At 51.5% G+C, this 23,558-nt stretch overlaps 1 protein-coding gene and 1 long non-coding RNA gene across 5 annotated transcripts in view; one reads left to right on the top strand and one right to left on the bottom strand.

Moving 5' to 3' along the window:
• The window catches only part of LDLRAD3 (low density lipoprotein receptor class A domain containing 3), a 232,023-nt gene that overhangs the window by 4,950 nt on the left and 203,515 nt on the right, over nt 1-23,558 (bottom strand). The gene's annotated exons all lie outside the window — the stretch shown is intronic.
• On the top strand, nt 10,983-15,215 carry LOC140612911 (uncharacterized). Its single transcript, XR_012014040.1, has 2 exons — nt 10,983-13,776; nt 14,581-15,215. It is a non-coding gene; the product is annotated as an uncharacterized lncRNA (long non-coding RNA).

The following is a 23,558-nucleotide window of genomic DNA, read 5'->3' as shown; positions in this document are numbered from 1 at the left end:
CCTCTCATCTCTGCAGAAGAACCACAACCACCCACTGTCGTGGCCCAGTTGGAAGAATAAACACAGCCCAAGTGAGCAAATCTGGTGGCCACTTCCTGGGCCTGTTCCCCCTCCCTCTGAAGCTGTGAGGTTTCAGTGGATATACAGGAAAAATGCAGATGTGAAGTAGTAGCCGTAGCGACCGCCTTCTGCTCGGGCCCCGTGTCCTGGAGCTGGGCCAAGCTTCACTGATCCCTTGTTTATAGACGTGCACCTGTCCCGTTCATCACAGTATCCCCAGGACGCAGGATGGGGCCTGACACAGAGCGGGCACTCAACACATGCCTTCAACTCAGTGCGAAAAATACCTGTGTGTTGGCGCACCTCAGTAAGGCAGGTCCTATTATTATTTTATCAGTCCTATTTCCCAGACAGCAAATGGACTCAGAGGTGAATTAACTTGCCTAAGTTCACATAAGATGCAAGTAGAGGAGCGAGGCCTCAAACCCAGGTATTTGTCCATCAGAAAAACCACGCGCTGGGAAACTGGCGATCTCTCCTTTCCTGATCGAAACATCTCTCGACTCTCAAAACACCCTCAATCGCAGACAAACGAAGAGCCTTCCCCCTCAAGCTCCAGGCCTCATGTTCATTCCCTTTCCGGCCACACTCAAACAGGGGCGAGAAGCTTCGATGCTCCTGTAGGCCATGCTTCCGATGATGACAGAAAGGTCCTAGACCAAATGCAGAAATGCAGAGCACGCTGCAGACCTTTGGTGTGTGTGGGGGGGCAGGTTTGGGACTCTTTCGGAGACAGTGAGCTGTGGCACTCTGGGGGTGCTGCTGGAGTCGTGTCTGCTTTCAATGCAGTGGACTAAAAACTGGATGGGAGCACGCATGCACGTGTGTGTGTGTTCTGCTTCAGAGCTCAGGCTTAAAATAAAACATCCTCTTTATTTTGTGGTCTCCAGCACAGAGTCGAGGGGTTGAGTCCTGGGGCCATCATTTCTAGCTGCTGCCCAAGCAAGTGGCTGCGCTCCTGGGAGCCTCAGGCCCTCTAAGTTTAAAACGGGGGCGGCGGCGGCAGGTGAATCACAGTAGCCAGGTCCTGGGTTATAGGGTAAAATACTATGCCTGGCCAAGGTTTGCCCTCAGTTAGGGCCAGGTTTTCTCACTTTTTATTTTTATATAAAGATTTTATTTATTTATTCCCGAGAGACACAGACAGAGAGGCAGAGACACAGGCAGAGGGAGAAGGAGGCTCCATGAAGGGAGCCCGACATGGGACTCCATCCTGGGTCTCCAGGATCACGCTCTGGGCAGAAGGCAGATGCTCAACTGCTGAGCCACCCGGGTGTCTCTTTTCTTGCTTCTTCATTGTGGTAAAATATATACATAGCTTACAACATTTCCCATTCTCCCCATTTTTAAGAGTCCAGTGGCATGAAGTACATTCACGTTCACCGCCACCCGTCTCTAGAACTTTCCATCATCCCAAACTGGCTAATGCTAATTCTGAGTGCTCGTGTTCTTTTCCCTTATCCTCCCCAACTTCTCTGGACCAGAGGCAGAGGCGGGGAGAGAGTCCCCTTGGTGAGGGCACAGAATGGAGAAGGGAGTAGGGACTGAGTGCATTTCTTTTTAGAGAGATGTGTCTCCTAATAAATGAAAAGCCGGTGGAACCGCCTTCAGGAAACAAACAGGTCCGGAAATTTTAAGACACTGACTTCCGTGCAACCACTCGAAGTTTTAAGCGTGCAAGAGGGAGCGCTTTAAAATGAATGGGATATGAAATGATTGCAAATCTTAACAGTCTCATTTACGTCTCCGAAAGCAGGTTCTCTCCAGATCTGCCCACTTTGGCAGGCGAGAAGCGGCAATCACATTTACACGAGAAATTATGATGTTCCATAATTCAGTGGAGCCTGGTCTCGTTCTTGCTCTGTATGTAAAATGTCATCTTGTATTAATTCATTAACTAGATTCACTTTTCTTAAGAGCTTAATGAGCCCGCTGGCCAAATTACTAATATCAGAGTTGCCTGGGACCTGAGTTCTAAGTGCATAATCCACGGATAATGAAGTTTCCATTTATTCTGGCCGCCCCTCAAGCTGATGCCCTCACGCTCCACTGTCAGACGGCCTGGATTCCTGTCCCGCTGCTGCCGCTTCCACGGCACTAATTGCAGGCGATCTGGTTACCGCCCAGAGACCAGCGCGCTCACAAAACCGCCAGGAGCTCCTGCTGCTGCCTGTGGGAGAGCAGGCCGCGCTGTCCTGACTCCAGGCTGTCCTCTGCCTCAGAGCCATCGCAGATTTGCAGTGATCACAACAGTTTTCCTGCAGATGCCAGTCGAGGGTCCCGAGGACGAGCACCTTTTTCCAACTCACAGGCACGGGCTGGCCTGACGGAGGCCCAAGGGCAGCTGACGCTGGAGACCTGGTGTTCCTTGGCTTCTAAAATAGTCCTTCCTCCAGAAGCAAATCACATTTCCTGTAAGATACAGTTTCTCACCTACCACACTGGCAAAGGCAAAGCTGGAGTTCCCACTATGCCCCCTGGGTCTTGGGAAAATAGGTGTAAATTATTCACGCACGGCTGGTGGGGGGGAGGGAGGGTGAACCGGTACAACTCAGGGTGGTGGTTTACACATCAAAATAAGAACATACGTGTCCTCTGGCCCGGCCATCCCGCTCTCAAGATTCTATTTAATAGACAGACTCACACAGACGAGAAATCGCTTTTTAATATTAGTATGAACTGAGGCACCACTTGTAATAGCACACAGATCAGAAGCGACCTGAACATCTATCTACCTACCAGCTGCGGCCGGCCCGAACTAACCATGGCGCGTCCATACAATACCACACCTGTTTACAAAATTAGGGCAGCTCTGTATATACTTGTGCGGAAAATCTGAAAGATACGTTGATATGTGAGAAGCAGCAAAGTTCATCACATGCACTATTTCTAGGCAAACACACAGAACTGGTAACGCCGGTAGCTCGCAAGGTGGAGAATGGAGGTGAAGGGAGATGTGTTGACCCTTCCTACGTTCTACTCCTTGTCGTGTGTTGTCCCTTCTAAAACCATGCCTACTGTCCACCACCTGTGGTACGGCCTAGCCTGAAGGGGATGTCTCAGTTTGTTTTCGTTCTGCCTTCCCCTGTAACGTGAGGACCCCTCGGGGTCTCACTCACTCACTCATTCGAGAACCCCCACTGGCTCACACTTCCCAAGGATGGCACCAATGCCTCCCACCTCACCTCTGGAGTCCTGTTCTGGAATGTTAACTGCCCATTCCAAAAGACTCCTTACCACTCTTCTGGAAGATCAACTCCGGTGTGCCTTTTAAAGCCTATTTTACTCCAGATTACGTATCTTAAAAAGTCAGGTTAGAGGGCGGGTGGCTCAGTGGTTGAGTGCCTGCCTTTGGCTCAGGGCGTGACCCTGGGGTCCTGGGATTGAGCCCTGCATTGAGCTCCCCGCAGGGAACCTGCTTCTCCCTCTGCCTGTGTCTCTGCCTCTGTGTGTCTCTCATGAATAAATAAATAAAATCTTAAAAAAAATAAAATAAAAAGTCAGATTGACTGAAGTATATGTAGTTGACACACAATCCAATGCCCCCTTTTAAAAATATGTGGTTAGAGGAGTTTCACAGAACGACCAGCTGCATAACTGCGATCACACACGAGACCTGAACCTTTCCAGCCGTCCCTCTGCATCCCTCCCCAGAAGGTCTCTGGGGCTCCTTTGCAGTCCATTCACCGCCCCTGGAAAACACTCTTCTGTTTTCTGTCCAGACAGATTCACTTTTTCCAGCAAGGCTTGTCACTGGAATCATACAGGACGTAGCCTGTAGCATCTGCTTCCTCCGCTTGGCATGATGCTTCTGAGGTTCACCCACTCTTCTGGGTATCAGCACCGCCTCCCTCAGAATGTGGAGTCATGTTCCGTTGCATGCAGGGATCACAGTTCATGTTGATGGAGGGAACCAGGTTGTTTCCAGTTTCTGGAGTGTAGGTCTCTGCACGGATGTACATTTTCCTATTTCCTGTGAGGCCGCCGGATCGCAGGGGAGGGGTATGTTTAACTTTATAAGAACCTCTGCCCGTTTCTTCAAGGTGGCCCCAGCATCCTGCCTCCCCCCAGACCTCTGCACCCTCACCAGCACTGCAGGGGGCTGGTCTTCACCCGCAGCCCTTCTAGCAGGTGTGAAGCGGTGGCTCGCTGGTTTTACGTTGCATTTCCCGGGGGCTAATGATGTCGAGCCTCTGTTCACGTGCTGATATGCCACCTGGAGATCTTCTTTGCTTAAGTGTCCTTCTCTTTTTTTTTTTTTTTTTTTAAAGATTTTATTTATTTATCCATGAGAGACACAGAGGCAGAGACACAGGCAGAGGGAGAAGCAGGCTCCCTGCGGGGAGCCCGATGAAGGACCCCGGGGTCACACTTTGAGCGGAAGGCAGATGCTCGACCCCTGAGCCACCCAGGCATCCCTGCTAAAGTCTCTTCAAATCTCTTGCCCATTTTAAAATCTGGCGGGTTGACTACCTAGTGAGCAGGCGAGGATCCTTTGTACGTTCAAGGATACGAGCCCTTCTCCAGAAATGCTCTTTGCAAGTATTTTCTTCCCGGTTGGTGGCTTGTCTCTTCCTCTACTTCATAGAGTCTTTTTGAAGGTGAGTGTTTTTTAAAAAAATTTTTTTTTATGAAGTCTATTGTATTCATGATCTCTCTTACGTCCTGTTTTTTGTACTCTATCCAAGAAACCTTTGCCTAGTAGCGGCTTCACAGCTTTAGTTCCTACGTTTACTTCTCGGATCCACCTGCAAATTAATTTTTGTTTATGGTACGAAGTGAAGTTTAATGTTCTCTGCCCCTCTCCCTTTGGATAATCAATTGTTCCAGCACCATTTGTTTTCTGAAAGCCTATGCTTTCCTATTGAATTACCTTAGCACTGAAAATCAATTGAGCATACAAGTCTGGGTCTATTTCTAGATTCTCTATTGTCTGATTGAACCATATACCAACCTTCATGCGTATACGTGTGTTGGTAACAGGGCTTTACAGTAAGTCTCAAAATTAGGTGTTGTGAGTCCTGTATGCTTTTGTTATTTTTTCCCCAACTGAACTTTCTGATTATGAAAATTCATTAAGAGTGTGTGTGTAGGGGATAAAAAAAATTCATTAAGGAGCACTTGGGTGGCTCAGTGGTTGAGTGTCTGCCTTCAGCTCAGGTCATGATCTCATGATCCCGGGATTGAGTCCCGCATAGGGCTCCCTGCACGGAGCCTGCTTCTCCCTCTGCCTGTGTCTCTGCCTCTCTCTCAGGGTCTCTCATGAATAAATAAATAAAAATTTTAAAAATTCATTAAACTTAAATGCAAAATAGAAATGTTCAGGGATCCCTGGGTGGCGCAGCAGTTCGGCACCTGCCTTTGGCCCAGGGCGCGATCCTGGAGACCCGGGATCGAATCCCACGTCGGGCTCCTGGTGTATGGAGCCTGCTTCTCCCTCTGCCTGTGTCTCTGCCTCTCTCTCTCTCTCTCTCTCTCTGTGACTATCATAAATAAAATTAAAAAAAAAAAAAAGAAAAGAAATGTTCATTGCCCTCCCTCCTCCAAACCTACTAGAACGGAGTCTAGTGTAGACTTCTGGCCAGCTTTTTCCATCAAGGGCTGGGTAGCAGATATCTCATGCTCCGTGGCACACAGCTTCAGTCACGACCACTCAGCTTCATGCTGTCATACCAAGTCAGCTGCAGACGAGCTCCACCGGCGAAAGAGGACGGCTGTGTCCCAATGAAATTTCATTTACATAAACAGGCAGCATCTTGGCTCACTGGCCGTAGTTTCTTGATCTGCAGGGTGTACCCTTCAAAACTATTCTCTACGTGCGTCCACACACACAAGTACTTTTGTTCCTGCCGTGCAGATATTTCCGCGCACGGACATCTCTCCCCACCTGCCCACACCTTTGTTAACGAGTAGCTGTGTTGGATCCCAGTCTATAGATGCATCACAACTACGACTAACACCCTGCCGAGGTACACGTAGGTGGCTTCCCGGTCTTTGCTGTTGTTGTTGCTGTTACCAGCCACGCTCCAGCAACGCACAGGTAGACCAAGCAGACCGTGAGAGCCACGAGGGTGGGACCAGGCTCGCTTTCTTGACCATTCTACCGTTGGTGCTCAGCACAGCTGTTGAATAAATTAGTGACCTGTGGCCACGGATGCAATTTCTTAGGACAGACTCCCAGATGCCGGTCATTCCCTCAGCCATCTGTTCTCCTGGGTCTGAGCATTCGGGTTGTCTTGATCTCTCTCCTTTACTCCGTCCACACAGAGCCAGCACGTGTGGTCCATTTCTGCCATGTGGTGTTTCTCCAGCCTCTGCTTCTGGGCTCCATCTGCGTAGCCACATCCACGCCCAGGCCAGGAAGACAAACTGCCTCGTGGGGCTCTTTCCATCTTCAGCCTCCTGTCTGTGTCACCGTGTGATTCTTGTAAAATTCAGTTCTCAAACCAAGGACCCTCAATGGCTCACATAGCCCTCATCAGCCAGGCATTCAGACTCCACAGGGTCCCCTGCCTCGGGTTCCCAGCACCAACCCTCGGAGGTATGGGGAAAAGTCCAGGGCCGGGCAGAGAAACACTATTTGCCTTGTGACCTGTACCCTACTCCTGATTCAAAATAAGAACATTAATAATACCAACCATCACCACCAACCATATTTGCTTTGGACTTGGAAACACAGTAATAATAATATTATCACGATGACAGCAGTTCTTGCCCTATTGGCAGCATCTTCTGTGTTGTATTATATTCACTCTTATAATCCTTTACACCATCTACTGCAAGTTCGATGGTGTCCCCCCCAAAGATATGTCCATTTGGAATCTCAGACTCTATTTAGACTAAGGGTCTCTGCAGATGAAACTAAGGGAGAGCTCTCAAGATGAGACCATCTTGAAATGAGTGGGCTTTCCATCCGATGAGGAGTGTCCTGAGAGAGAGAAAAGGAGAAGACACAACGCAGATGAGGGAGTAGGCTGTGTGAAGTGGAGGCACAGACGGAAGTCGTGCAGCCCAAGCCAAGGACTGTCCACAATGGTAGGCAGACGCCAGGAGCCAGGAGAGATGCACGGATGGATTCCCCTCAGAGCCCCCACCAAGGGCCAGCCCTGCCAGGGCTCTGATCTGGGGCCTCTGGCCCCCAGAACAGCGAGCAAATACCCTTCTAGTGTTTTAAGCCATCCAGCCTGTGTAGTTTGTAATGGCGTGTACGCCAGCCTATGAAGCAGACCATGTTACAGAAGAGGAAATGGGAACCCAGGCAGATGAAGTAACTGGACCACGTGGTCCAATGCCTCAGTTATTTATTTTTTAAAAAGATTTTATTTATTTATCCATGAGACACACAGAGAGAGGGTGGCAGAGACACAGGCAGAGGGAGAAGCAGGCTCCATGCAGGGAGCCCGATGTGGGACTCGATCCCAGGACTCCAGGGTCACGGCCTGGGCCGACGGCTGAGTCACCCAGGCGTCCCTGGAAGCCGAATTGTTTAGATATAATTCTCGGCTCTGTCACTTATGAGCTGTGTGACCTAGATCAGGTTACTTTACCTCTCTGTGCCCTCATCTGTGAAACAGGATAACAGTAGAACCCACCCATAATCATAGGTTGATTATGGATAAAAAGAGAAAATACATTTAAAAAATTTAGAACAGGGTCTGGCACACAGTACACACTCAACAAACCCTAGTTATTTTATTTTATTTTATTTATTTATTTTTTAAGGGAAGGAAGGGGGAGGGGTAGAGGGAGAGAGAGAACCTTAAACAGGTTCCGCCACCAGCACAGAGCCCGACGTGGGCTCCATCTCACAACCCTGACACCATGACCTGCGCTGAAATCAAGAGCTGGATGCTTAACCGACTGAGCCACCTGGGCGCCCCTACAGAGCCTAGCTGTGACTGACGGCTGCGGTATGGGACTTCTGAGCGGCTTTCAGAGACATGTTCATGGGGGGACATGGCTACTTCCCCAACCTCGGTGCTGAGATGGACAGGACACCTGTCATATTCCCGAAAAGCACCTTCCCCACGTTCTGGAAGCTGGCTTGCTACACGGCAGACAGGGGCACCCCTGGCCCTACGGTGCGGAGGAAGCTCTGTGGCTGTAGCTGCCCACTCACGAGGCCGACGCTGAGAAGCGAAAGCCTCAGCCCCCCACCCCCGGCTGCGCAGAGCAGCTCCCGTCGGGGTTCAGCAGCTGCTGAGCCTCCTGACACCCGCCACCCGCGCTGGGCAGGAGCTGGCCCCTTCCAGGGTGCAGGAAGCGCAGGCGGCCTGGGTGAGCGGGTGCGCGCGGGCCCCTGCGGGATCAGCCGGCTGCTGGCACGCCCGCCCGGGAACGCTGACTGCCCAGGAACTGCTGAGCGGGCGCCCTTGGAGCTGCCGAGTGCAAAACCTTCCTGAATAATTTCGGAGAAAAGGCTGATAAGAGAAGCCTTAGGAGAGGGGCTCCCAAGAAGCAGCTTTACTGACACGACCTCATTCACCCCTCCTGGAGGTTCCAGAAAGTCTCAGCAAGACCACTCGGGCCCTCGCACCCTAGAAGGAAGGCGGTTTCATGCACCCTGGGCTCTGGGGCTTCCGTCCCACTGCTCCCAGTGCTGGTGGGACAAGGACTCCTCAAAGAGGGGCGCAAGGCATAGCTGATCCCAGGGAGCACCCTGCATACCAGCCCCCAGCCTGTCCTGGTCCCGCACCCTCCCCTCGGCCACCCCTGTCCCCACCTTGGGAGCCTCTGCCCCACCGCCACTCACCCTCTGGCCTTTGTTCCCTTAGCTGCATAGTGGGACTTCTGGAACCCAAATGCCTTTGTTCACGTCACTCCCCTCCTCAGAACCTTCCAGCAGCTCCCCTCATACCATATAAAGTCCGAATCTCTACCACGGCCTCTACTTCTGCTCCTCCCCAGCTTCTCGCGCTGCAGACTCACTGGCCTCCTTTCTGTGGTTTCAGAACACGCCAAGCACATGCCTGCCCCAGGGCCTTTGCCCGTGCTGCATGTTCTCTGCTCTGAATGCTGCTTCCCGGGAATCTGCATGACTCACACTCTATCCCACCCAAGTCCCTGTCCCAGATCGGTGTCAGTGGGAAGACTTTCTGAGCCACCGCCAAGCCTCTCCATCTGTCCCCTCCCTCCTCTGGCCTTATCTTCTGTCACAGCCCTTGTCCCCACCCGTCACCGTCTGCCGTATTTGTATGCAATCACCTCTTCCCTACTGGAATGTAACTGGGTGGGCAGGGCCGTATCCTGCTCAGTCATCACTGTGTTCCCAACGCCTAAGATGCTGCGTGGGAGAAAGTGGGCAGAGGGTCTCTAACTCCGGTGACTCTCAAAGTCTGGTCTCAGCGTGTGGTCCTCCTACCACAGGCCCCTGCGTCCTCCACGTGAGACTAAACACCAATGTGCCAAGTGCTTCGTGGCCAGGAGCTCAGCCTCACGGGTGGGAACGTCTCAGAGACGTCAGGTCGTGATTCCCGGGTCACACAGCCAGAAAGTGACAGAGCTGCAACCTGAGCCCTGGCGTGTCTGACCAACACCCAGAGATTCACGAGGTGTAAGCTGTGCCAGCCCAGGACTGTAGAGGATGGGCCAGGGGTTTGGTACAAAAACAGGGCCCCATCCTTCCAGAACCTCCCCTGTCATCAATTAGACGGGGGCAACGTCACCCCTTCCCAGAGTCACCCAGTCCCCCCCGCCCCAGCACAGGGCTGGGCGCCTGCAGCCAGAGCACACGGGCTCCTCTCCCGAGGTGGCCTGGGGACCCGGGACTTGCCCGGGCTCTGCGCCGCTCACTGCCCCGCACCTTCCACTTCCCAGGGGCGCCTTCCGCTTGGCTTCCCTTCCTCCCACCGCCCTCCCAGCCCCGGGGCCACCCCGGCCCAGAGCAGGATCCATCCAGAGCTTTCCTGGGTGCCCGCGGGGCTGCCTCTCACCCCAGCCCTTCCTGCTCACGCGGGGAGCGGGCAGCTGCAGGATGTGGGGGACGGGAGATGCGGGGGAGCCGGGCCCAAGCACGCTGCGGCCTGCGGCGCGGAGCCGGTGTTCGGGCTCAGGCTGGCTTGAGCCCCAGTTCTGCCAGAGACCATGAGGGACTCGGGGCGGCGGGTGGCAGCTACGAAGTATGTCTGTAAACCAGGGGGAACCCCGCCCCCGGCGCAGAATCCTCACCCACACCAAGGGCCATCGTGGGAGACGGGAGCCAAGGGGGCCGACGCTGAGCTTGCTCTTGACTTCCTGGCACCTGTGAGTCTGGTCCCCTCGCACGCAGTTACAAAGGGCTTCACGAGTGCTGGCCAGTGGGGGGGATGCCACGGGGGGGGGAGGATGCTCCACCCGGAGGAGACAGGAAGGAGACCGTGGGATTTTAGGTTTTAGGGACACAGAGGCTGTGGCCTTGTAAGGAAGGATGGGAACTGACACCCCTGGTGGCCTAGCGGTTAGGACTCCACGCTCTCTCCGAGGAGGAGGAAAGCCTGGCTGAGAGCACATTCATTGATATCCACTTATTCGGCCTACACTGAGGGTTGGCCGTGTGCTCAGTGCTGGGGACTCCAGAACCCAAACAGCCAACCCTGGGGGAGCTCACTGCATGGAGAGACCCTGGGATCCCCATCTCTCGGGCATCCTCAGATTACCTCTACTGCCTAGGGCCCATTCTCTCTAGCACAGAAGCTTCCAGAAACGGTCATTGTAAACCAAAAGCATCCCCTACGCACTCTGACTTTCTTGTTTACCCATCTCGTGGGGGCCACAGCACCTTGACAGGTCCCTATTCCAAGCATGCCTCGTGTCCCCACTGAACTGAAAAAGTTTAATTTAAACGGCAGACCGGCAAATGGCTGAGTCACAAGAGAACCATGGAAACCCCACTGTACCATTGCCATGGCAACTCAAGTTTCTAAAATTAACTAGAAGAAGGGTGATGGGAAAATCCACACCGCCCGCCGGCCCCACATCGGGTGGACCACAGCAGGAGCTGTCCTGGCCGGAGCCCGAAACCAGGGGACGGGGCCCATCTGCCAGGAGGGAGGGAGCTAGGGACGTGAGGACCGTCCAGAGGCGGGAGACGAGCACCCGAAGATCAGATGGAAAATGAGAGGGAGGGGAGGGGAGTCCGACATGAGAGTTTGTAAAACTGAGGACAGAAGGAAGTGGACGTCTTCGAGGAAATTCTCCGCTGCTCTGATGGATTCCAAGAGACCAAGGGGGTCCTGTCTTGATCCTCCGTGTCTCTCACTCACGCCTTCTCCTAGGCAGAGGGCAGGGAAGCAGCCCTGAAAGGCCCTGCCTCTTTGGCAGGTGTCCTGAGACAGCCAGCTGCCGCCGGCGGCCCTTGATTCACAAGCTGCTCCTGGCCAAGGCGGGCGTGTTGGCTCGGAGGAAACCGCCTGTGATCCCAGAGCTCTCTGAAGCCCGCTAGGAACTGCCGCTCGCCCCCAGAGCTTGATCTCGGCCTCTGATGCGGAAGGTGCCAGTGAGAAGCCGGGGAGCTCGGTGCTCAACGGCCTCTGCTAAGAAATAGGCACAGGGCAGTTACAGAACTGGCTGGAGAATAAGGAACTTAATTGGCTGTTTAAGGCTGAAAACGGTTTTTTTTTTTTTTTTTTTTTTTTTAAATTAGGAGCTTAGATTGCTACCCAAACTCAGTGATGAGGATAATTGGAGTGAGGGCCTGGGTGGCCTTTTGAGGACTCCGTTCAATTGTCACGGCTAGCAAAAATGTCAGCAGAAGAGCACAGTGCAAGGAAGGCGGGGCGGCGGGGGACAGTCCTTTGGTGCCTCCTCTACTGACGACCACAGAGAGCAAAAGCTGCCTGTGCCAGCAGGCGGGTGCGGGAGCCTTGGTGATGAGTCAGGAACCGGGATCGCTGTTCTCATCGTCCTAACTGTCAAGGGGGAGACTCCGGGGCACTCGGCCTCCTGTGTGCACAGTGGCTTCAGGCAACCTGGGCTCCCCCATTTGGCCCCGAGGCTGCTCCTGCCCGCCAGTGCCCACCAGTGCCCATCAGCGCTCGCCAGTGCCCGCCAGTGCTTGTGTCCAGCAGAAGCACAGGCCTCCTGGCGTCTGCTGAATGGGGCCGGCTGCACAGAATCGCCCTTCCTACTGTTTACTGTGTCTCTTCGCCCGGAGTGTTTGGCGGGAGCTGCAAAATCCATGCTTAGCAGAGATTCTTAGGACTCGGCGGTCAGCTGGGTTCTGGTCTAAGAAGGCTCGGTGAACTCCAGTACCCGGGTCGGCGGAGCCTGCAGCGTCAGCAGCCCCAGCCGAGTCCTGCCACGCTAGCTCCAGTCTGGGAGGTCGTGCACTCCTACACAAATAGCACTGCAGGGAGAGGCTGACCTGAAAAGCCAGGGAGACGGGGAGCCGACCTCGGGCACGCCACTGTTGCTGCAAACCAATCTCATTAGTGGCCGCTGAGGAAACAACCATCGGGTATCCAATACGATCCCCCAAGGGCCCCCCCAGCCTCCCTGGAGCTGGATGTCCCGGCGGGTTCCTGCCAAGTCCGGTGCCAGATGCTGGGACAAGTTACCGTGGATCCCCACATGAACTTCCGAGTGGCCTCCCAAGGTCCAACCCTACTCTACTCGCTCCCCTCCATTCTCCACGCTGCGTTCAGCGAGCTTTTGAGGAAGCACATAAGACGGCTGCTTTGCACTCGAAATCCGACTTTCTAACGATGGCCTAGGGAGGCCTCTCTGATCTGGCCCTTGACTCTTCTACAGCCTGACTGGAGCCCCTTGCCTTCCAGCACCCCATGCTCTCGCTCGGGCATCAGCGAAGGCTGGCCTGCTGGCTGTTCTTACAAATCACGGGCTCCTGCAATGCAGCCACGGCCGTTCTTTTACGCAGAGTCTCCATCTGCTCTTGTGCTACTGTGGCTGACGAGAGGCTCTAGGGCACACGGAGCCCCAAATACTGACCGTCTGGCCCCCACGGGTCTAATCTTGATTCCTTGAGCAGACCGACAGGTAACGAGCCATGAGCTGAGAGGTATACCGGCCGCTTTTACCCAGGGTTCAGTCTCTTTTGGAATATGCAAAAGGTAGTGACTGTGAGAAGGTGCTAGAACTGCACAGGAAGTTAACCAAGAAATCAGGAACCTTCCTGCAAGGCCTCCCCGAGCTCTTGCTTTTTGTGGCCTGTGGAAGCCAGTGACTGAGATTTCCCATTGGCAGTGGCAGACGTGGTGTCAATCTAGGATACGAAATACCTGAATGGTCAGGTCGGCTGCTCTCTGGGGCCGCCACCGCCCTGTGCAGCTGGCCAATCCCGGCTGACCCTGCAATCCTGTCTCCTGAGCCGTGCTGGGCCGTCGCACAGTTACGCTTCCTGAAATGAAGGCCTGGTGGAGGTTTTACTGTTCCCCAAGATAAGGCGAGGGAGGATCCATTCTAACACCAGAGGGCCTCCTGGGCACCAGGTCAAGGCACCTGGCTGTTCCAGAAGACAGGAGTAACTGCAGGGTTTGAGGCCGTGGAGGATTCAAAGTTACTTGCTGGATTCTTTAAAGAGGAAAGAATCACCAAGTTCCCCCAAGGCCACTTTCAAATCCATGTATCCCTGTCAAAAGCTCTCCAGACACCGAACATAGGTCAGAGAGCTCAGGCAAGCATTTTTAAACCCTAATGGGGCTGTGTTAAAACCAGCCAGGGAAGAAGTCAAAGCCTTCTGGAGCTGAGAGAAGAGCCAAGCTGGCCTCCTCGGGGAGAGAAGTAAGAGGACGTGACGTGATCAATCCCGTGGACGTGATCAATCCCACGGCGGGCCAACGGCGGGGCGACTTGCTTATTCGTTAACCCTTTACTGAGCATCCACTGGGGCACAGCCAGGGTGCTAGGGGATCCTGGGTCACCACGATGGGCTTAGGGTTCCCGGAGAATGGATAGGGCGCCTACAGAACCTCAGAGCTCCCACGGCCGCTTAGATTATTTTTTTAATGTATTTTTTGAATAGGCAATTGATGCCTGGTTCAAAACTCAGAAGGTCAGAAAGGATCTGCAGAGAAAAATGCAACTGTTTCCTTATCGGTCTCTCAGCCACCAGAGTCCCCTCCCCAGAGGCAACCACTGGTACCATTTTATTTTCATGTGAGCTTCCAGAACTAGTCGAGGCATATATTAGCAAATACCTAGTACTTTCAGCACATGTCTTAAATATCTATTAATTTTAGTTAATTTTTTTTAACCTCATGAACCACACCAATCTTTTAAAAACCAAATATCATTTCGTCTATTTAATAAATACCCATACAGCACTGCGATAGGCCAGGCTCTCCTTTAAAAAAACAAAACAAAACAAAAAAAACTTCTAATTTTGAGGTAGGTTCAGATTTACAGGCGAGTTTCAGAAATGGTACAGAGAGCCACACCCAGCTTTCCCCAACGTGACCACAGAGTGACGGTCCAAACGAAGAGGTCCCCCTATTTAGAACGATTATATTCACTACGTTCCAGGATTTTCTCAGACTTCCCCAGTTCTCCACTAATGTTCTCCTTCTGTCCTACCACCCAATCCAGGAGCCTGCAGAGCATCTGTGTCTTCTCAGCTAGGACAGCTTGGTCTTCCTTGACCTTGACACTTGGGAAGAGACCGAGCAGTTATTCTGGAGACTGTCCCTCCGTGTGGGCTTTTCTGATGTAGCTTCACGATCAAAGAGAAGACGTGAAGGCATGTTCCCGGGAAGATTGTCGCCGAGGTGCTGCGTCCTGTTCGGTGTGTCCCACCAGAGGATGGCTGCGGCGCGCCCACGGCTGGTGTTCACCACGGTCATCTGGTCAACCGAAGGTGCCACCTGGCGACAATCTTCACCGTCCAGTCTCAGCTTTTCCTTTTGGAGTTCATACCATCTTGGAGGAGAGCCTTTGAGACGATGCGACGATCCTGTCCTTGCTTAGACTTCAGACGTCCCCCCAGCACTGGTATTCATCAGAGATCTTGTCCACAGCGATGACGACAGTCCTGTTCTCATGGTGCTTCTCAGGTTCCCTCATACCTTCTCCATTCACCACCTGGAATTTGTCTGTAAGGACGATCCGCCCCTGCCTCCCATTTATTTATTTATTTGGTTATTTATTTATGTCAGAGAGACTCATGAATATTTATTTTACTCCCCAAGCTATGATCCAATACTATTATTATTTGATTTGTGACATAGGTTGTGTCCACTTTTGGCTATGGGGAGCGTTTCCAGGCTGGCGCAGCTCCTGCCACTGCTCAACGCACCTCCATGATTCTGTATGTTTACTTGTTTACTTTCTGGCATCAAAATACTTCAGACTCTGGTATTTCCTGGCCTTGGACCTGGAATCAACTCTAAAACTCTCCACTAGTAGTAGCTGCGTGGTGTGCTACCTGAAGAGACGTGCCACTGGTTACTTAACCAGAACTTACGACAGGCACTTAGGGTCTCCTTCCAATCTTTTCCTATTATCATCTTTTACAACCAAAAAAATCCTCGTGGATGGGTCAGGTTGCAGTTCAGTCACTGTTAACATAAAACCCAAAGTCTTTAAAAGGCCTCGGAGGCCCTCTCTGACCTCAGGTCCTGTCACTTCCCCCCCTTCCCACCCAATGTGGTGGGCAACCCTGAAGACGGCCCCTTTGATTCTTTACCCCTGTGGGGACCCTTTCCTGTGAGGTGGGCCAGACTTATTTTCTCACCTCTAACAGAATATGGGAGAGATTACAAGCTGTCACTTCCAATACCAGGCTCTAGAAAGCCTGTGGCTTGTTTTGTCTTGAGTGCTTGCTTGTTCTCTCTCCCTCCCTCGCCTGCTCTGAGGGCCCGGGTGAGAGCTGTGCTGCAGGGAAGTCCACCTGACAGGGACCTGAGGAAGGCCTCCACCTGCCAGCCGGCAAGGAGCTGAGGCCCTCTTCCCAGCAGCCCACTAGGAACCAAATCCTGCCAAGAGAGTAAGCTTGGCTGCTGACCCTCCCTGCGTTGAGCCTTCAGATGGGACCACAGTGTCAGCTGAGAGCATCACTGTGCGCTCTAAAGGGACATGGAGCAAGAGCTACTTGTGTCCAAAGGGTAAAGTCAACTCGTGCCTTAGGAGAGCTGAAAGCAGAGGGCAGTCCCACTAGTCACACGGCTCTATGGGTAAAGAGTTCTAGATGCCCTTCCTTCTTAGGACCGTCGCTCTCTTGGCCTATGATGTCCTTCCCAACATGACCTCCTGTCCACATCACTGGCCTTCAAGACTCAGATGGCCACTATTTTCTCCCTGACTTCTCGCCCACCCCCCAGCCCTCCAACCAGAAATAACTTCTCTGTGACAACCTCCCACGGCCCCTCACCTGATCCACCTTGTGGCACTTATTCCCCGCCTTGCTACAGAGTTACTGGTACAGCCAGCTTCCTACAAAGAAAACCCTACATCTCTCAAGTGTTGGATTCCCATTTCAGTCATGTTGATAAAGTGTTCCTCTCGCTTCCAAGCACTAAGTTCAGGCTTACATACCTCTATCAGGTGCTTCATAATATCCGTAGAACCAGTAAGTGATAATAAGCCTTAAATTATGGGTTTACAATCCACTTACAGTCACAATGCTCACCACACACAGTATTAGCCATTATAAGCATTATTATCACCGCTCAGTATTTCATAAAGAATGTTCTCTTTTCTCACAAGGATTTAGTTCTCTGGATTCCCCATGGTTTTCCTCCTCCAATCTCAGAACTTTCAAGTTGAAAGGAAGTAAGAGATAATTCCTGGGCATAAGTTGAGGGCTGCGGGCTTACTTCTGCTGTTTCTATGTATCAGGTGTCCCTCTGGTGATGCCTTCGCCCGGAGCAACCAGGAGACACTGGTGTCAATACCAACCTCAAGTCCTTGGTGGAGACTCAGGGCAGAAGCTTCCAGGCAGAAGCCAACAAAATGCCTGTCAATTAATAGTCTCCTTATCATTTCTGAGAGTTTGCTGGCCACCCTATCATCCCAGCAAAGCTTTCTTGCAATAGTATCTATGTCCAATTGCACTAATTAAACACATGGATGAAGGAGATAAAGGAAAACTCAGCTAATTGTTATTTTTTTGTTGGCTCCAGAGGAGGAGAACTCATCATCAGTCATGATTACAGACTCCCCTTGTGGTCTCGACAGTACAGACTGAGGCTGGAGCTGTTCTGGAGCATCTTGTCTGATGGCAGATAAACAAACTCTTAACCCTTTCTCGCTCTGTACAAGACTGTTGAGGGAATAAGAGGGGATGTTACAGATTTTCCTGCTTCCTTTGGTTTAGCAGCTCTGAAAACCCTGAGCCCTAAGCTAAAGATGCTGTCACTTCTGGCATTTCCCCCATTACTGGTTCTCTTTGTGGATAAAAAGATGAATGCGCCCCCTGCGGAGACCAAGAAGGGACCACGGTTTTGTCACCTTACCTCACCCTAAACTCACAGGTTTTGTTCGAATTAAGAATAAGGCAAATGCAAATTGAATGAACAATTGAAGAGTGATCTTGAACCCCAGGCAGAGCTTAGAACATATAAAATCTTAGTTCCAGAGAATTCTGGCCTCCTATTAATGAAGAGGAGGAAGGAGCTGGGAGCCTGGGGTACACAGGGGCTGCTGGTGCACAGGGCCAGGTGGTCTGGCCTGGGGCTGGTAGCTCTCTGCAGACTTTTGCAGGGTAAGAGTGACATGATGACCCAAACGGGATGCTGGTAGGAGATAGGCATGTCTAAGGGTGGGACCCGAAGGTAGGGCCTGGGCCAGTGTGGCCACTGGCTGGCTCGCTCTCCAACTCTGGGCAAACCGCTTCCTCTCTCCGTGCCACAGTTTCTCACCTCCTTCTGCCGCCTGTGACTCTGCATAAAGACTTGGCTCCGGCCTGATCTGCCTATACGTACCTGCCCTACGTACGATGGAGGGATACCCGGGATGTTGTGATCTTCCTCTGACACGCACACTGTAAAATACTTCTGTCTCACTTCAGCGAGTCTGCCCATAAATACATTCAGCCCCAAATTGCTTTAATTAAAGAATGAGGAAATTGCTTCACTTGGCGAAAGGTTCTTCCCGGTTCCACTAATGGCAGTCTGGTAGGAGCTGTGTGTGATGGATTTTTTTTTTTTTTTTCTTTTTTTACTAAAGCCATCGAGCTTAATGAGAACTGGATGAGGGCCATGGAATCAGCATTCGCTAGGGCCCATCCCGGCCCTTCTGGTAAGCTGTAACTGCCTGCAGAAATCACACACCATTCTAGCTAGTAACCACTGACCCTGAAGAGACGGGGCTTCAACGATCCTAAGTAGTCACTGATCAAGAGAGCTTGACCTAACAGAGAAGGGATGAGGCTGAGAGGCCTTTTGGCGGTTTTGTATTTGGAAATGGGAACCTCAGTGTTAAATAAAAACACGATCCCGTAATGACTGCAGTGAGACATGCTCTATGCTTCTCTAATCCTTTGCTCTGGAGATTCTAGAAAGTTCTTGACAAGCACCCAAATATCATCATCTCCTTTGCAACCAGGGGACATCTCCCCAGACTGCCAACACTGAGACTTTGGCTCTTGCCACCAGCAGGAAAGACTGAAGACGGCCTTTTCCTACCCAGTGAGTGGCGGCCCTTACATAATAAAAGGGGTTGGGAACATGATGCTCTGATGTCCAGTATAGACTCTAGCCTCTGGAGGCTGCCTGGCCTGCTTTTGAATCCTGGCTCTACCACCTACTGGCTTTGCAATCTTAGCAAGTGACTTAAACTCCTCAGTTTTCCTCACCTGTAGCACGGGCATAACAGCAGCCACATCCTGGGGTGTTGAGAAGGTTGGACTTGGTCTTTATAAAGCTCGTAACACAGTGGTAGGAAAACAGCCCAGGAGCTCAGGGGACATCTGTGGCCACCCCTGGAGGTACCGCCATCCTACTACCTCTGCAGTATTATTCGTCATGCCCTCCTATCAGGGCCTTGCTTCACGGGCTGAGATACCCCTGGTATGTCCATCTGCAGCAGGAGGGCAACCTCAGAAAAACAAGCAAGTGGAATAAATTCCACGTGCCGCCTCAAGTGAGGACTAGAAGGATTTCTAGCTCTTTTTTCTTTCCAGCTTGGACAAACAGGAGAGTGAATGAGTGGCACACTGCACAGGTCATAGGGTCGGAAAGAGCAGGGTTCAAACGTCGCTCTGCCATTAGGCAAGCGGCCATGGGCAAGTTCCTTGGTCTCAGATCTCAGTGGCTAGACAGGAAAGAGAGAATAATGCACGTCAAGAGCTTAGCATACTGAGCGGCCTGCAGTAACGGCTCAATCCAGGAGATGCTGTTCTGATCATAGGCTTGTTATAACCCAGCTCCTACATCCCGCACGATAGGAAGGGAAGCCCAACGGAGGGTGTGAGACACGGGCTGCACTTAAAACAAAGCGGCCTGTGTGCCAGGCTTAGGCTAGGCTTCCTTGCCATAGCAATGATAATCCGAGGTACTGTCCAGTCGGCCCCCTGGACAACGATGCATGCCATGCCGAGGGTCCAAGAAAACCAGAAGTCTACAGAATTAAGAGGATACCTGAGCAAGAAGACACCTGTGACTTTCTCCTCTATGTTTCTGGGAGCTATTTGTTTGGGGAGGCTTTGCTAATAGTCTGAGAGACTAAAACACAATGCAGGCTCCCTGAGCTAAGCCAGCTAAAAGTTTAATTAAATACAACTGCTTGCTGTGCGTTCCTTTCCCAAACGGCCTCATACATATTCATCAGGGTAATTATGGTAGTGAAAAAATCCACGACTAATTATTCCGTGCCCCCCATCTTTCACATGCCTAGAATTTTTGCATAATTACTGTTGAAATTAATTGCAAGTTAGTTAATTTTATACTTTGTTCTTTCAAAACTTAATTGAAAATTAATTTAAAAGATACAAAAAAAAAAAAAAAACCCAACACCTCACACCAAAACCAAAACACAACCCAATAACCACACAACAAAACCCCCATCACCACCCATGATGGCAAACAACCTGGTTACTGAGACTTACGATGTGCATTAAAAACGTGACGTGATGACTTCTAACTCCAATGCAAGGTTGTTCGCGTCAAGCTATAATAAGAGGTTAGTCTCATAAATGTCCCTGGAGTCATACGGCTATTTTTCTACCATCTAGCAACAAAGACAAGATTTGTGGTGGGTGGGGAGGCCTGCCAATGGTCTGGCTATCTTCTGGCGATGGGCTTATCGTTCTACGTTCTAATAGTAATTGCACCTCCAGCCTCAGAGGTCAGCATGTGGCTCCCATTATTGCCCCACCCAGCTTCCACCCCCAGATGTCTCTCCCGATTACCCTTTTCAGGACCCACTGCAATCCTGCACCCAGAGCACTTCACTTTCGGGCTTCACAAAACAAAATGTTTCTCTCTCCCCAGTCTGTCACCGTGCTGGGCGAGCACCAGCTCCATGACTGGCTCACTCCCATTAACCCCCGTTCCCGTGATCCGTTCTGTGTGGGACCTGAAAGGAAACACTGACTGAGTGCCCACCCTGTCCTGCATGTGGGGCTTGGGAACACACATGAGATTCACTTAACTGCAACACTTAACGCAGTGCCTGACACATCCCAGGTAACCAACCTACCAATCAATCCATAGTTACGGGGTGCCTGGGGGGCTCAGTGGTTCAACGTCTGCCTTCGGCCCAGGGCATGATCCTGGAGACCCGGGATTGAGTCCCACATTGGGCTCCCTACATGGAGCCTGCTTCTCCCTCTGCCTGTGTCTCTGCCTCTCTCTCTCTCTCCGTGTCTCTCATGAATAAGTAAATAAAATCTTAAAAAAAAAAAAATCTGTAGCTCTTGATTGATTGAATGAACCAAGAACGCTGCCGGGACGCATAAACTCATAAATAAAGAACTCCTGGCTGGCCCGTGAACGAGCATGCCCAGCCCCCCTTTCACGAGAGCAGGAAAGGTCAGTTCAGAGAGATTACGTGTGTCTCGAGGCCACATAGCCAGTAAGTAGCAAAGCTGGCATGTGTTGCCACTCCTTCCACCCCTCCACCCTCCTCTGGATGCCCTCCCTACCCTCCCGACAGTCTGGATTTTCTCTTCTACCAGCCACAGTATCTTAGTTGCATACTGTCCTTCACCCCGAGTCCCAAGACCTGTTGGTTATGGCCTGAATATCTGTGTCCCCTCCCCCAAATTCACACGTTGAAACCCTAAGCCACATGTGATGCTATCTGAGGTAGGGCCTTTGGGGGGCAATTAGGGTTGGATGAGGTCATGAGGGTGGGACTCTTCTCAGAGGATCTGCACCCTCCGAAGAAGGGGACACCAGAGAGCTTGCTCGCTCTCTCTCTCCCTGCCTGGTGAGGACCCAGCAAGAAGGTGGCCCTCTACAAGCCAGGAAGACGGTCTCAGAGGAACCAAACTGGGCTGCACTTGGACTTCGCAGCCTCTCCAACTACAAGAAATAAGCATCTGTTGTCTAAAGCACCCAGGCTATGGTATTTAGTCACAGGAGCCCGAACAGATATAGCACCATTCCACAGTTTTACTGAATGACCTTGGTCACTGACCTTGGACATTTTGGACTGATTCAAGGTGAAGCTGTGAGAGTATGAGGAAAAGAAGTGAAAACCAAGTCAAGGGACGTCTGGGTGGCTCAGCGGTTGAGCATCTGCCTTTGGCTCAAGGTGTGATCCCAGATTCTTGGGATCAAGTCCCACATCCCTGCGGGGAGCCCGCTTCTCCCTCTGCCTGTGTCTCTGCTTCTCTGTGTGTCTCTCATGAATAAATAAATAAAACCTTAAAAAAAAAAAAAGAAAGAAAACCAAATCAAGACAAGTCTTTGTGGCACAAAGGAAGCTGGACAGGGTGCTGTTAGGAGGCTGGGGCTGCCACACGCTGAGCAGCTGCCGTCACCCCACCTGGCACGGGACAGAGCCCATATATATACCCGCTAACAGGGTCCTCAGCCAGGGAGCAGACAGGTCTTCAATTGTACCGCAAAGGCAAAGAATGAATCAACCTGTCACTGGGTAGAGGAGGAGGAGAAAGAGGCGGAAAGTCAATTCACAGAGCACAAGGCCATTGATGGTTTTTTCCTTTTTTTGAATCCATGAAAATTATGTCCCTTAAAGGTGAATCCTAGTGACCTGGGCCTTCAGCCATTTCAAGAGGACTCATCCTCCAAGAGACAAATAAGGTGTGGGGGTCTCTTAGGACCCTAGGAGCAGGGGGATTCCTGAGTGGCTCAGCGGTTTAGCACCTGCCTTCAGCCCAGGGCATGGTCCTGGAGTCCCGGGATCGAGTCCCGTGTCAGGCTCCCTGCATGGACCCTGCTTCTCCCTGCTTCTCCACCTATTTCTCTGCCTCTCTCTCTCTGTGTCTCTCATGAATAAATAAAATCTTTAAAAAAAAAAAAAAAAAAAAAAGACCCTAGGAGCAAATTCCCCAAGAGGAATTCTTTAGAATTCAGGATCCCCAAAAGAAGAGGTACTTTAAGAAAGAAGGTAGGTGATAGGCACGTGGATAAATTTTTCCTCCACATGTTAAACAGCTGGTTGGGAACCCAAGTTATGTTTTCAGAAGTAGCCATGAAGTTTCCGGGTACCATGTGCACATCAGACTACACTGCGGGGAGTCTGGAGATTCTCAGCAGGTCCTGTGAAGCAGCCGTGCAGAGACGGAAGCTCGGTGTCCGGGTGACAATGGTTGTCAGGTGGATGCCATGCAGGGCTGGCTCTTGCAGAACCATCCTGCCTTGTGGGAAGGAAAGGGAGGGCTGGGGCGGGGAGGTAAGCAGGTGGGTCACCATCTGGAAGGTCCCGAGGGGCTCTCAGCCATCAGGAAGTCAGTCCCCACGGCTGACACAGTAAGGTGTCTGTGGTATGGTGGCTTAGTGAAAGAAGGCACTTTAGGGGAAAACATGTATTTTTTTTAAGAGCGGGATGTCACTTTGGGGGATGAGGAAATATGCATGCTGTGTGTGTGTTTTTATTCATTCATAAAAAAAAGATACAGAAGGCTGCGAAGTAAAATGTTAATAGTGGTTATCGTTGGATGGATGAATTATCAGTGGCTTTTTGGTGTTTTCTGAGTTCTTTTTTTTTTTTTTTAAGATTTTATTTATTTATTCATGAGAGACACAGAGAAAGAGGCAGAGACACAGGCAGACACAGGCAGGGAAGCAGGCTCCCTGATGGGAACCCGATGGGAGATTCGATCCCGGGACTCTAGGATCACGCCCTGAGCCGAAGGCAGATGCTCAACCGTTGAGCCACCCAGGCGTTCCTCTGAATTATTTTGTAATGAATTAATGTTTTGCCTCCCTTTGATCTCAGGGCAATCATCCCCTCCTCAGGGAAGCCCTTGACAACCTTCCTGATCAGGACAGGTCTCCTCATTTGTGTTCCCTGGAAAGAGTTAGCTCTCCGTCATCATGGCACAAACCACAGTCACAGTTTTACTATGATCTTGTATGTAGTGTGTGCCTCCCCCAGGAAACCCTGTGCTCCATAAAGACAGGGACCACAGTGGCTTTTGTTTCATTCTTGTGGACATT

This window comes from Canis lupus, chromosome 21, assembly GCF_048164855.1.
Source record: "Canis lupus baileyi chromosome 21, mCanLup2.hap1, whole genome shotgun sequence".
Lineage (NCBI taxonomy): Eukaryota > Metazoa > Chordata > Mammalia > Carnivora > Canidae > Canis > Canis lupus.
Note: the sequence above shows the minus strand (reverse complement) of the source record. Positions and strands in the feature narration are given on the sequence as shown.